Below are 12209 nucleotides of genomic sequence, written 5' to 3'. Positions count from 1 at the left end.
AAGGAGAGTACTTCACGAGCTACAGTTCCAAGTCCTATGATAGCTACAAGTACTTGAAAAAGAGGTCATTGATCTACAAAGAAAGGTCAAAGAAGAGAAGAGGTAGAACACGAAGTGGATGTGGAGGGTCTTGAAATCATCGTCTCAGATTCAGAAAAGAAATGTTGTCAATGAAGAACGAAATCTTTGCTTGAATGAGACAGTGACAGATGAGGATCCAGGATACATATGGTCATAAGTATTATGTTGTACATGCTTCAATGGTGGTGAAAGCAAGCATCTTCACCAACAGCAGGACCTTAGATATAGACTATGATGAAAATATTTTTCAGGATTTGATTAATGGGAAAAAACCAGTTGTTTCAAATTTGGTAATTTGCCATCCAAGGGCATATTGGGGAGTCAAAGGAGATTCTAGTCAATCCATCCTTCTCGAGTAGCCTTGAGATTTTGAGATGGAATTCACTAAGTTTCTCAAAAAACAAGTTCCCTCACTTCAGGAAGGACAAAGTTCAGTACATATAAAGGATGCCAAGAGAAATTTCTTAGCTCAATGCAAATTTGAGGCAATAGATGGTTAGCACTATGCCTATGCTTGTAATGAGCATTCTAGAGGGGCATACAACAAAGGAGAAATTACTTATGACACCTTCGTGAATGTGCCTCAAATCCACGACTATTCTACAAGCATTTCTAGCTGCAAGAACAAGAAAAAATATTTGATTGAGTTAGAAATACTTAATCATGACATTCATGCACTACAAAAGATCAGCTCCACTTCAAAGATGTTGCTCAAAGCTAGGACCGTATGGAGAACTTTCAATTCTCTTATGACCACTCTCCAAAGAACTGGTACTAAAGTGGAAGCAAAAAATCTTGTTGACTTTTACACATGCTTGAGTGCAATTGTACCAAGGGGAAAGAAAAAAAGGACAGAGGTGATGACAAGCTTTAAGACAGTAAGGAAAAGGTATCAAGACTACACAAGCATACTTTTTCATAGTGATGAAGTTTTCAATCAGATAAAATAAGTATGTCTTGCATGTGAGAAGGGAGATATGTCACATATGAGGCTCCGTCATTTATTAAGGACAAGGCAAAAAAGAATGAGGAAAAAGAGATGACAGCTCAGATGTGGAGGCCTGTAAGAAACTTGCCAACAAATACGCATCTTGCTATAGAGAAATTAATGTCCCAAGAATGGTTTTTTGGCAAAAGAGATAAAGATCATTGCATGGAATATTGCATCATCCAGCAGGTCAAGTGTAATGCAGTAAAGAGTGCAATTGAATATTTGCTGGCAGAAAAAAATAAACAATAATCAGTAAATGTAAAGTTGATCATAATATTGTGAAGCAGATGGCATCAACTTTACTGTCGTCTAAAGAGAAGTCTTGGGCACACAAATGGGTGAAGGTAAAAGAGGATGGGTCTGAAGTTACTCCTTCTATGGTGAGTGACATTCCGAAAAATTTACATGGATATGCACAAAAAATCATCAATGAGCACACTTTCAGAAAAGCAAAAACTTTGAACAAGGGCTTTTTTTTCATAAATGAGATAATTTCAAAGTCTAGAAAGAGTATTGTTACGAGAATTGGAATTATTCCATTAATTTAATCCTTCAGTATTTAGTTTAGTGAGATCCAGCATTTTTGTCGTGCAGCTGATGCATGTGTGCTCACCGTTTCGTAGTGATGCATGTGTGCTCCTACATGGTTGGATATACGGCTGCAGGCTGTATGAGTGTGTAGCATTGTGTGCACCACTTATGCGATGATGGTATATGTAGCATGTGTGCACCATTCATACGATTGTATTCATTTGTAGCATCAGGTGCACCATGAGATGGTATGTATTGCATGTGTGCACCATTCATCTGTGATTTATTGATTTCGCGTTGCTATAATACTAAAAGGTTGATTGATTGTGGTGATTAATTGCAAGGTTATCTTATGCTTAAAATATTTCATTACTATTGATCGTGTGAATCCAGGGGAAGAGTAATTGATCGGGCAATGGCATCTGGCAAGCATGATTTGCCATATTTTGGGCACGTAGGCACAACTCCAGTGATGTGGGGATGAATAAGGCTTATGCCTAATTTTTGATATTACAAAAGCTTATGTACATATTTGAATTTTGGAATATCAGTGGCTTGGCTAAGTGTATAAACTTAGAAAAAGCTTTATTTTTAGAAAAAGCCAACTATTCCGTCAACAAGGTGTTACTGTTGAGGAATTACAAGATCACATTGCATCACAAGCCAAAGAGATCGAGGTTGGGTAGGATCATTGAAGGTGGGAGGAGGAGGAAAGCACAGAGGCTTTTTGTATGATTCTTGCTCGAAAGCTTTTAGGGAAATATACATAAATACATAGGAGGTGGAAAGAGAGCACCACTCCTATGGGGCGAGATTGTACCCAGCACACTTGTTGTGTCTCTTTTGTTTGTGAGTTTTGAGAGTTTGTGCATATTTTTGAAGAGTGTTGCTGTGTTTTTCAAGGATTTGCAGGTTCCGTGAGCGTTTCCGATCGTAGTGGTATCAGAGCTAGGTTTTGTCGTCCATAGCATGGGAAGCACACGCACCCCACATACTCGAACAAGAAATCATAGCACGCATCAAATTTCTAACACCGTGCACAAGAGCGCAATGAAGTTGGAAGCAACAAAAGTGAACAGCGCAAAACGGTTCGGAGGCAGGTAAACGTGCGGTGAAAAAGAAAATCGTAGCAAAAGAAGTCGTTCGTATGTAGACAGGTCGAAGACTGTGAACGCACACCCGCTCCAAAGGTGGCAACCAAGGCATAGTCCTTGACATACCTGGCATTGAAGGCATTGTTAGTGCCATTGGCTACGCGTGAGGAAGCTTTGGGAGATTGCTCTTAAAACTTCCCAGGAGGTCCCCCATCCCAGTACTATTCTAGCTCAAGTCCCCTTAACAATTGGTGACTATCCACTAGATCAAGTCACTTTGTTGCTCTATTCTTTGAAGTTCCTAGTCATAAAGATATCCTTCAAGGCAAAAGTGCAAACAAGGGAGCAACCCAATGGATTTTGGAAGAGGAGAATCTCAAAATCAAGTGTTCACAAGAGCAAGAGGCAGTCTACAAGTGCTATCGGACATGAGCTTTTCTTTGTACCTTGCAACGTGGATTCACTTGTTGGAATCATGTGAATTCGAGATCCCATAGAGATACTATTCAACAAATAGCCGCTTTCAAATCTTAGAAACCGAATTGAGATAAGTCTTGTGTTTGTGTGTATTTCCTTTCATAGTGATTTCTTCTTTGCACCGTGCACATACTTAACAATGTCTGGAAGGTGTATTCCATCAGAGATAGGTTATCCTGAAGATCTACATCATGATGAGGATGTGGAAAACGATCACCATCGGTCAAGAAGAAGTTTAACACCGATGACACTTACTGAGGAAGAATGGAGAGAACGCTATCAGCATGAGAAGCAACAACGTCAACAGATTGAAGATGCTCTATGCCAAGTGATGCCAAGTGATGCATGGAAACATCATGCATGGGACCTTGAGCAGGAGCTTGAGTACATGCGTAACATGTGCGACACGCATAAAGCCAACAAAGAATGTGCAAATTGAGTGCTAAAAGAGATGACTGAAGTCACAAAGAAGCATATGAAGGACAGAGATGATGAAAAAAGTGAAAGCAGCAAATCATTAGACACTAGTGATAGTGAGCATGGAAGAAGCAAGACGAGACATCAAAGGAAGAAGAAGCAACATGTGAAGACTTTACTACGATGACGTCATGACACTACTCCTTCACATGAGTCTAGTGAGGATGAAGACAACGTGGGAAAGGCCATCTTGAAAGCACTCAAGCTTCGTGATAAGAAAAAGTCTAGTAAGATTAATCGCAAAACTTTTTCTTTTCCAAAATATTATGGTAAAAGAGATGGACAAGCTTTACTTACATGGATTAGTTCTTTCAATCAATACTTTTTGGGAGAATGGTACAAAGAGGTCGAGAACGTAAAACTTGTTGCGAGTCACATAACAAGCAGTGCACAATTATGGTGGAGTGTGGTTGCCGAAAGCACTCATGTTCCAAAGACATGGGAAGCATTCAAAGATATAATCAAGAAGCGCTTCCTACCTACACAGTTTGAAGAGGATACTCGCAGGCAATCGCAAAGATTGAGGAAATTGGATAATGAGAGTGTGGACGCATACACCGAGAAATATCTTTCCTATCTCCTTCAATTGCAAACTATTGAAAAAGTGTTCCGAAAGGAGCAATGTCGTACCTTTGTTGAGGGTTTACGCCCTACTATTCATGCTGATGTACATATGCTTCAACCATCTACAGCTTCTGATGCTATGGATTTGGCATTAGAGTAAAAAAGAAAGCAGGGAAGAAGCTTTGCTACTCGCACCCCTCGAGCAAAGAAGCATACTTCATACTTCAAGCAGAAGGGTATAAGTGGTAAAGTTGGTAGATATGATGGTAAGTTTAATTGGAAACCTACTAAGACACATATTAATCAAAGAACCAAAGAACTTGTCACATGTTACGAATGCAATGAGAAGGGACACTACTCTTATGAATGTCCAAAGAATCCACTTGCTACACACAAGACAGGTACCCAAACAAAGAATGCTACCAACAACAATAGAGGCAATGGAGGGAGAACCGATGGACATACCAGCGGTAATAGTTAGTGCAACAACTCTGCACGGATCAACTACATTGATGATGGATCCCATGATAAATCTTTCAAGCAAGAGAGCGAGGATGAGGACGACGACACTGAAGATGCCGACTACACCCCTTTAGGTAAGTGTTATTTAGGTAAAAGTGCATCTTATTTTCATACTTCTTTGTTACATATGACTGCACTATTGCACGAAAAAGAACATAGTGTCTTATTTGATGATGGGAGCACCCATGATTTCATTTCGCAACGTTTAGTTGAAAAGTTAGGGCTCCCAACAATTAAAACAAAATATAAAGTCAAATCAGCTTTTCAAGGATCGAATTATAATTGTTTGCAAATGATTAAGGATCTTGAGGTGACTTTAGAGCCATTAGTTGAGAGCCGTGATTTCTTAGTCGCTCCTTGGCATGAGCAAGATCTCATTCTAGGGATGCCCTGGTGCATCGATCATAATGCCAACCCTGATTATCTTGAATGCACCATTACTATGACTCTAGAATGCAACAAGAATCTTCCCTCTTGGCCTATATTGTCACATACCCAAGCTAAAAGAGCTTTATGCAAATGTGAGAAGACATATGTGGTTATGGTCAATAAGATTGAGGCTAGTCCTGAGACTAAGAAAACTAAGCAAGAGCCTTTGGATCCTTTTCTAGCTACTTATGATGACTGCTTTATGGAAGACTTACCCCTTGGCCTACCTCAATCTAGACCTGAGGATCATAAGATTGACCTTATTCCAAGTAGCGCACCACCGTGTACACCACCATATAGACAATCCTACTGAGCAGCAAGAGATTCAATTCCAAATAGAAGATCTTTTGGCTAGAGGCCTAATTCGACCTAGTAGCTCACCATTTGGGGCACCCGTTCTTCTTGTCAAGAAGAAAAATGAAACTTTCCGAATGTGCATCGATTATCGTGCCTTAAATAAAATCACAGTGAAAAATTGATACCCCATTCCAAGAGTTGATGATCTACTCGACAAGTTGAAAGGATCCACAATCTTTAGCAAGATCGATCTTAAGTTAGGATATCATCAAGTGAGAGTGATCGAGCCCGATATTTTCAAGATTGCTTTTAGAACCCAAATTGGTCACTATGAATTTCTTGTTATGCCTTTTGGATTGACCAATGCACTTGCCACATTCAGTCGGATGATGAATTATATCTTCCTACCCTATCAAGACTTTTTGGTAGTTCTCTTTGATGATATCATGATTTATAGTAAGAGTCGAGAGGAACATGAGAAACACTTGGATCTTGTTTTCTCTCTCTTACGTGAGAACCAACTATATGTGAACCTGGAGAAAAGTTGTTTTTTCTAGCCTGAAAGTGAATATCTTGGACACATTGTTTCGGCTAATGGCATTTGAGTAGATCCCAAGAAGGTAGAATTGATAGTAAACTGGCCACAGCCTAAAGATATCCATGAGTTACGATCTTTTCTAGGTTTGTGTAGTTTCTATCGTAGATTTGTTAGAAATTTTGCACACAAGGCACATCCATTGATTGAACTACTGCATAAGACTCGTGCTTTCTCTTGGGGTGAGCAGCACACTTTAGCTTTTCAACGACTTAAGGGTGCAATGATGCACACGCCAGTTTTGACCATGCCGGACTTTACAAGACCCTTCTTTGTCATGGCCACTGATGCTAGTGGAGAGGGTTTTGGTGCTGTGCTCATGCAAGATAACCATCCAATTGCATTCGAGTCACGTAAATTAAAACTAGTAGAGCTAAAATGTTCCACGTATGATAAAGAATTAGCCATTGTGGTGCATGCCCTTAAACTCTAGAAACACTATCTTATGGGTACCGAGTTACTCATTAAGATTGATCACTAGAGTCTTAGACATCTCCTTACTCAGCCGGTGATCTCGGATCGGGCACATTAAATGGGCTGCCTTTATTAACAGTTTTAAACCATTGATCCAATATCAACTAGGCAAAGACAATGTAGTTGCCAATGCACTGAGCCGTTGACCTAGCATAAATAATATCTCAGTCATTGAGGGAGACCCTTTCGAGCCTATGAAGGCGGACTATCCTACTGATCGAAACTTTTCAAAAATTTGGCATACGATTAAGCAAGCTAATAGCACCCCTATGGACTCATATTCCATTCATAATAACTATCTATTCCTCGAAAAGTGTTTGTGTGTCACTGCACCATTTCGACACTTGGTACTAAAAGAGGTACATCAACCACCCTACATGGGACATAGAGGCATCGTTGCTATGAATTAGACTGTAATTCAAGATTTTTTCTAGCCTAAGCTTAAAGTTGATGTTGCAACATTTGTTGCACAATGTCTTATTTGTCAAAAAGTCAAGAGCTACAAGGGCAAATATCAAGGTTTCCTTATGCCTTTACCAATTCTTGATGGCCCATGGGAGTAGATTTCTATGGACTTTATTACTAAATTTCCTACGACTAGCTCAGGTTTTGATATAATTTGGACTATCATTGATAGATTTAGTAAGCAGGCTTACTTTATTCCTTGTAAGAAGACCAGGCTACTCATTTGTTCATCAAGCACATCTTTATACACCATGGCCTTCCAAAAGTAATCATGTCAGATCGGGATAGTAAAATTTGTAGTAACTTTTGGACCGCACTCTTTGAGAATCTTGGTATGAAGTTAGATTTTTCCACTGCTTTTCATCCTGAGTCTAATGGCCAAACCGAGGTCACAAACCGAGGTCACACAAAATACTATTTGTGACATGTTAAGTGCTTACGTGTCTAGTCAGCCAAGCAAATGGGACAAATTTATACACATATTACAATTTGCCTACAACAACATGAAGCACTCTGCTATAGGCAAATCTTCATTCCAAATTGTCTATGGAAAGACCATTCCTACTCCATTGACCTGCCTTAAGCACCAAGTAGAGGCTGCTAATCGATTTACTGAAGATTTCTCTAGCATTTTGGCTACTATCAAAAAGAATATCGAGCATGCTCAAGTTGTGTATACTGCACGTGCAAACAAGGGTAGAAAGAAAGTTGTATTTGCTGAAGGTGACCTAGTCATGTTATGTATTGAGAAGCGCTGACTTAAGAGTATTGAGACACACACTGTAGTTAAGTTTGCCCCTAAATCCTATGGTCCCTTTAAATTTTTGGAGTGCATTAATGACAATGCCTATCGGCTCGAATTACCACCTAATTGGAAAATTCATAATTCTTTTCATGTGCACCTCCTGAAACTTTTCCATGGAGACCCACCAGTTCAACCTATTTTAGATGATGCACCATTGCTTCAAGGAGAGACCTAGCTCTTAGAGCCAGACCAAATCATTGATCAACAAATCACTCAAACACGATGTGGAAACTCGTATCCTACTTATCTTCTTACATTTAAGAACCACCCCATTGAGGATCCTAAGTGGATGCTTGAGCGATATTTTCGCCAGTACCCTCATTTATTGACTACTTTTTTGTCACACAATTGAGGGCAATTGTGATTTCAAGCAAGAGGGATGTTACAAGAATTGGAATTATCCCATTAATTTAATCCTTCAGTATTTAGTTTAGTGAGATCCAACATTTTTGTTGCGCAGCTGATGCATGTGTGCTCGCTATTCCGTAGTGATGCATGTGTGCTCCTACATGGCTGGATATATGGCTGCGAGTTGTATGAGTGTGTAGCATTGTGTGCACCACTTACGCAATGATGGTATGTGTAGCATGTGTGCACCATCTGTATGATTTAATTCATGTGTAGCATCAGGTGCACCATGAAATGGTATGTGTCACATGTGTGCACCATTCATCTGTGATTTATTGATTTCATGTTGCTATAATACTGAAAGGTTGATTGATTGTGGAGATTAATTCCAAGGTTATCTTATGCTTGAAATATTTCATTACCATTGATCGTGTGAATCCAGGGGAAGAGTAATTGATCGGGCAATGGCATCTAGCAAGCATGATCCGCCATATTTTGGGCGTGTAGGCACAACTCTAGTGATGTGGGGATGAATAAGGCTTATGCCTAATTTTTGATATTACAAAAGCTTATGTACATATTTGAATTTTACAATATTAGTGGCTTGGCTAAGTGTATAAACTAAAGTTAGAAAAAGCTTTATTTTTAAAAAAAGCCAGCTATTCTAGAAGGTGGATGGGCTTTTTGTAAAAGGGTGTATGGTGGAAAGCACAGGGGCTTTTTGTATGATTCTTTCTCGAAAGCTTTTTGGGAAATATCCATAAATACATAGGAGATGGAAGGAGAGCACCACTCCTATGGAGGGAGATTGTACCCAGCACGCTTGTTCAATCTATTTCGTTTGTGAGTTTTGAGAGTTTGTGCATATTTTTGAAGAGTGTTCTGTGTTTTTCAAGGATTTGTAGGTTCCATGAGTGTTTTCCATCACAAGTGTAGAGTGCAAGGGAGTTTCATTTAATGATTTCTTGTCCGATGACACCGCTTGGGAGAGGCCTCAGATTTTCTATCTATGAAATATCACCTGATGATGTTCATCAACTCGTTGGCAGATATTACATACCATCATTGGTAGAGTGGGACTATGTAACATTGTCATATTTGCTGATAAAGAAGACAAGGAAAAAATGTCTACTACCCTAGAAAAACAATATGGGAATGAGCTTAATATTTACAATGGTATATACTCAAGAAAGAGGGACAAGATAGAATGCGGTCTCAAGATACAGAGTCTTGAAACCTTTTTCTTATGCATGATCATCCCTTACAAGATCATGACTCCTTATAGAACAACATAAGAGGGAATGCAAACAGATTGCAACTAATGCTAGAAGAGCATGAAGCTCCAAGTCTCCTCCATCATAACGCCAATCACTATGAAAGGCCATCAAAAAGTGCTGATCTTTTAATTGGTATGATGGAATTTTTGCTACCGCTCGGATGGGAAGTCACATTGTGTCGAATGGGACATTTGTGTGAAGATCTTATAAAAAAAGGACACCCTATAAATATTATTGAGAGCCTTGCTTGCTTGGAATACCTTGAAACCGTGGTTGCTCTCACAATAAAGTATGATAAGAAAGGTCCGATCTCACATGAAGAGGATACTGACATAGAGATGGCCATGTATGATGAGAGCAAGAAAGAGGATGAAAATGCTGAAAGCTCTAGATATGATAGTGAGGACACAATGATAGTGAGGAAGCTAAAGGACATGAATATGACATTGACCTTGCCTCAAAATGTTACATAAAAATACCACGAAGATATCTAAAGGTATGAAATCCTATCCTTAATTTTCTTCATTTATGTAAAAAGCCTTTTTTTAATTATAATTAATTAAAAATTTTGAATCTCATAATTATTTTATCCTTTTATAGGGGGAAGAAAAGGAGGAGGATGAGGAGGACATAGCAGGAGTAGAGAATATAGGAAGCTCATCTCAAGAAAGCAGAGCTGCTCTGGCTATCCATCGGATGAGTCTAAAAAATAATCATACCTTATAGCAAATGGGGAAGCCATTTAAAGTTAGGTTTCAAGTTTTACAATAACCTCTTACTTTTCTATTCGATGAAGAGGACATTTCAATCCTCCTAAACTCCAAGAAAGAGGTTAATGACAATGTCATAATAGCCATCCTCAGGTTTGACACAAAATTTTTCTTGACTTTATGCTTTTGTACTTCCATTGGATCAAATGAACTAATATTCTTTTCTTTTTATTGCAGTATGGTTTTAGAATAGCTTCCTCTATATATACAGAGACGATATATGGTTGATCCTCTTGTTTCTAATGTACTTAGTAACAAGCAAAAGACCATAGATGATGTTTGCAAGTGGTTGCAACCTGTTGATTTGACTGAGGCATAAGTTATCTTTACCACATATCATGAGGAGTGAGTATCAATCCTTACTTAGCTTATCTCTTACATTATGGAGGATTATGTCAAATTAAAGTTATTCTTAATTGATAATGCAACTCGCATTGGAGCTTGGTGACTATGGACATCTTAGCTAAGCAATGTATCTTTGTAAATTCAATAGCATCTATCCATGGCAGTGCGTCTGAGTAAGTATAACCTACCTGTGTCACAATTACTTCCATGAGATGCATCATATGCAATGTGCACATTCATTTATGTTATCTATTTTGATGTGTAGATCGGCTCAAAAGTTGGTAGGTGCTATAGATGACCGTATGCAATTGGAAGGTGACTTAGAAGATCAAATAGAGTAATATGTAACATTCCTAGTAGTGAAGCAGAATGATGGCTAGAGTTGTGGGTGGAGAGTTGGATATAATTGCTTTTTGCTCCTTGCTCAAATTTTTAATTTGAGCGGTGGTGAAACCTCATTGTCGACATATACATACTTGCATCTACACGCATTTATGTTATCTACCATTAAGGCATTTATTGATAACAAGGTGGAGCGTCCAGAGGAGACATTGGTTGCTACATGCATAAGTTGTCCTAATGTAACCATTGTATTGGATAAAATGGGGAGCTCTTTTGATGTCAGGGTTATCATTAGCTAGCAACCTCATGTTTTGACATTTGGTAGTGAGGAAGTTACAATCCTCTCTCACCCTTTGAAAGAAACTATGAAAAAATAATGATTGCCGTCGTCAGGTTTGATATGAACTTCTCTTGGCTTGATACTTCAATATTTTGATTCAATATGCTACTAACATTTGTTTATTTATTGTTGCAGTACAGTTATATCTCACTTTCCTAGATACGTACAAAATTGTGTGTGTATGCTCAATTCTCTCCTTTCAGCTATACTTAGTGATACCAAGAAGATGATAGATGATGTTTGTACATGATGTTTGTACAATGCTACAACCTTTAGACTTAGATGGCATGCTAATCATCTTTATGCCATACTATGAGAAGTAAGTATCATCTCAACCTTTGTTTTACTCTTTTGTTTGTAATATCATGTCAATTAATACTTAATATTGTGTCAATAAATCTTTTTTCCTTTATTAGTGATGTATCTTACATTGGAGCCTGATAGTATGGGATCTTGATGACAACCATTGTTGGTTTGTTAATTCATTAGAGGCTTTCACGGGGTGTTCAAGTAAGTGTTCTTTTATCATATCATTATAAACATGCATCTTACTATTTACTACACAAATTCACTTTGTCATATGTCACGATGGACAGGTTTGCAAACAAATTAGTATCTGCGATTAGAAAAATCAGGCAACATCAAGACCAACCAAATTTCCAGACACGTATCGTAGTGGAGCAGAAAGATGGGTTTAGTAGTGCATGGAGAGTGGCCTATAGCTTCATGTTGTTCCTCTATGAAATTTTTAAACATGTCTTAATAGAAGCATATACAAAGCTCGAGCTACAAGATTTTATGGCTAAGACTATCTAACTGCTACCATTGGGAAACAACATGATGTCAATGAAGAACCCGAAGGAGCCAAAGAAAAACAAGAGACAATTTAGTATCCTTGTGCATCATAGCCTCAAGCAGAGTTGCAACTTGCAAAGGAAGAAGAGAATGAGTCCATAACAAAAGCATTAAAGTCTCCACATGAATT

This window comes from Dipteris shenzhenensis, chromosome 26 (genome assembly GCF_047967505.1).
Source record: "Dipteris shenzhenensis isolate YYH24624 ecotype China chromosome 26, Dip_SZ_1.0, whole genome shotgun sequence".
NCBI classification, from domain to species: Eukaryota; Viridiplantae; Streptophyta; class Polypodiopsida; order Gleicheniales; family Dipteridaceae; genus Dipteris; species Dipteris shenzhenensis.
The sequence above is the reverse complement of the archived record's forward strand: the minus strand, read 5'-3'. Positions refer to the sequence as shown.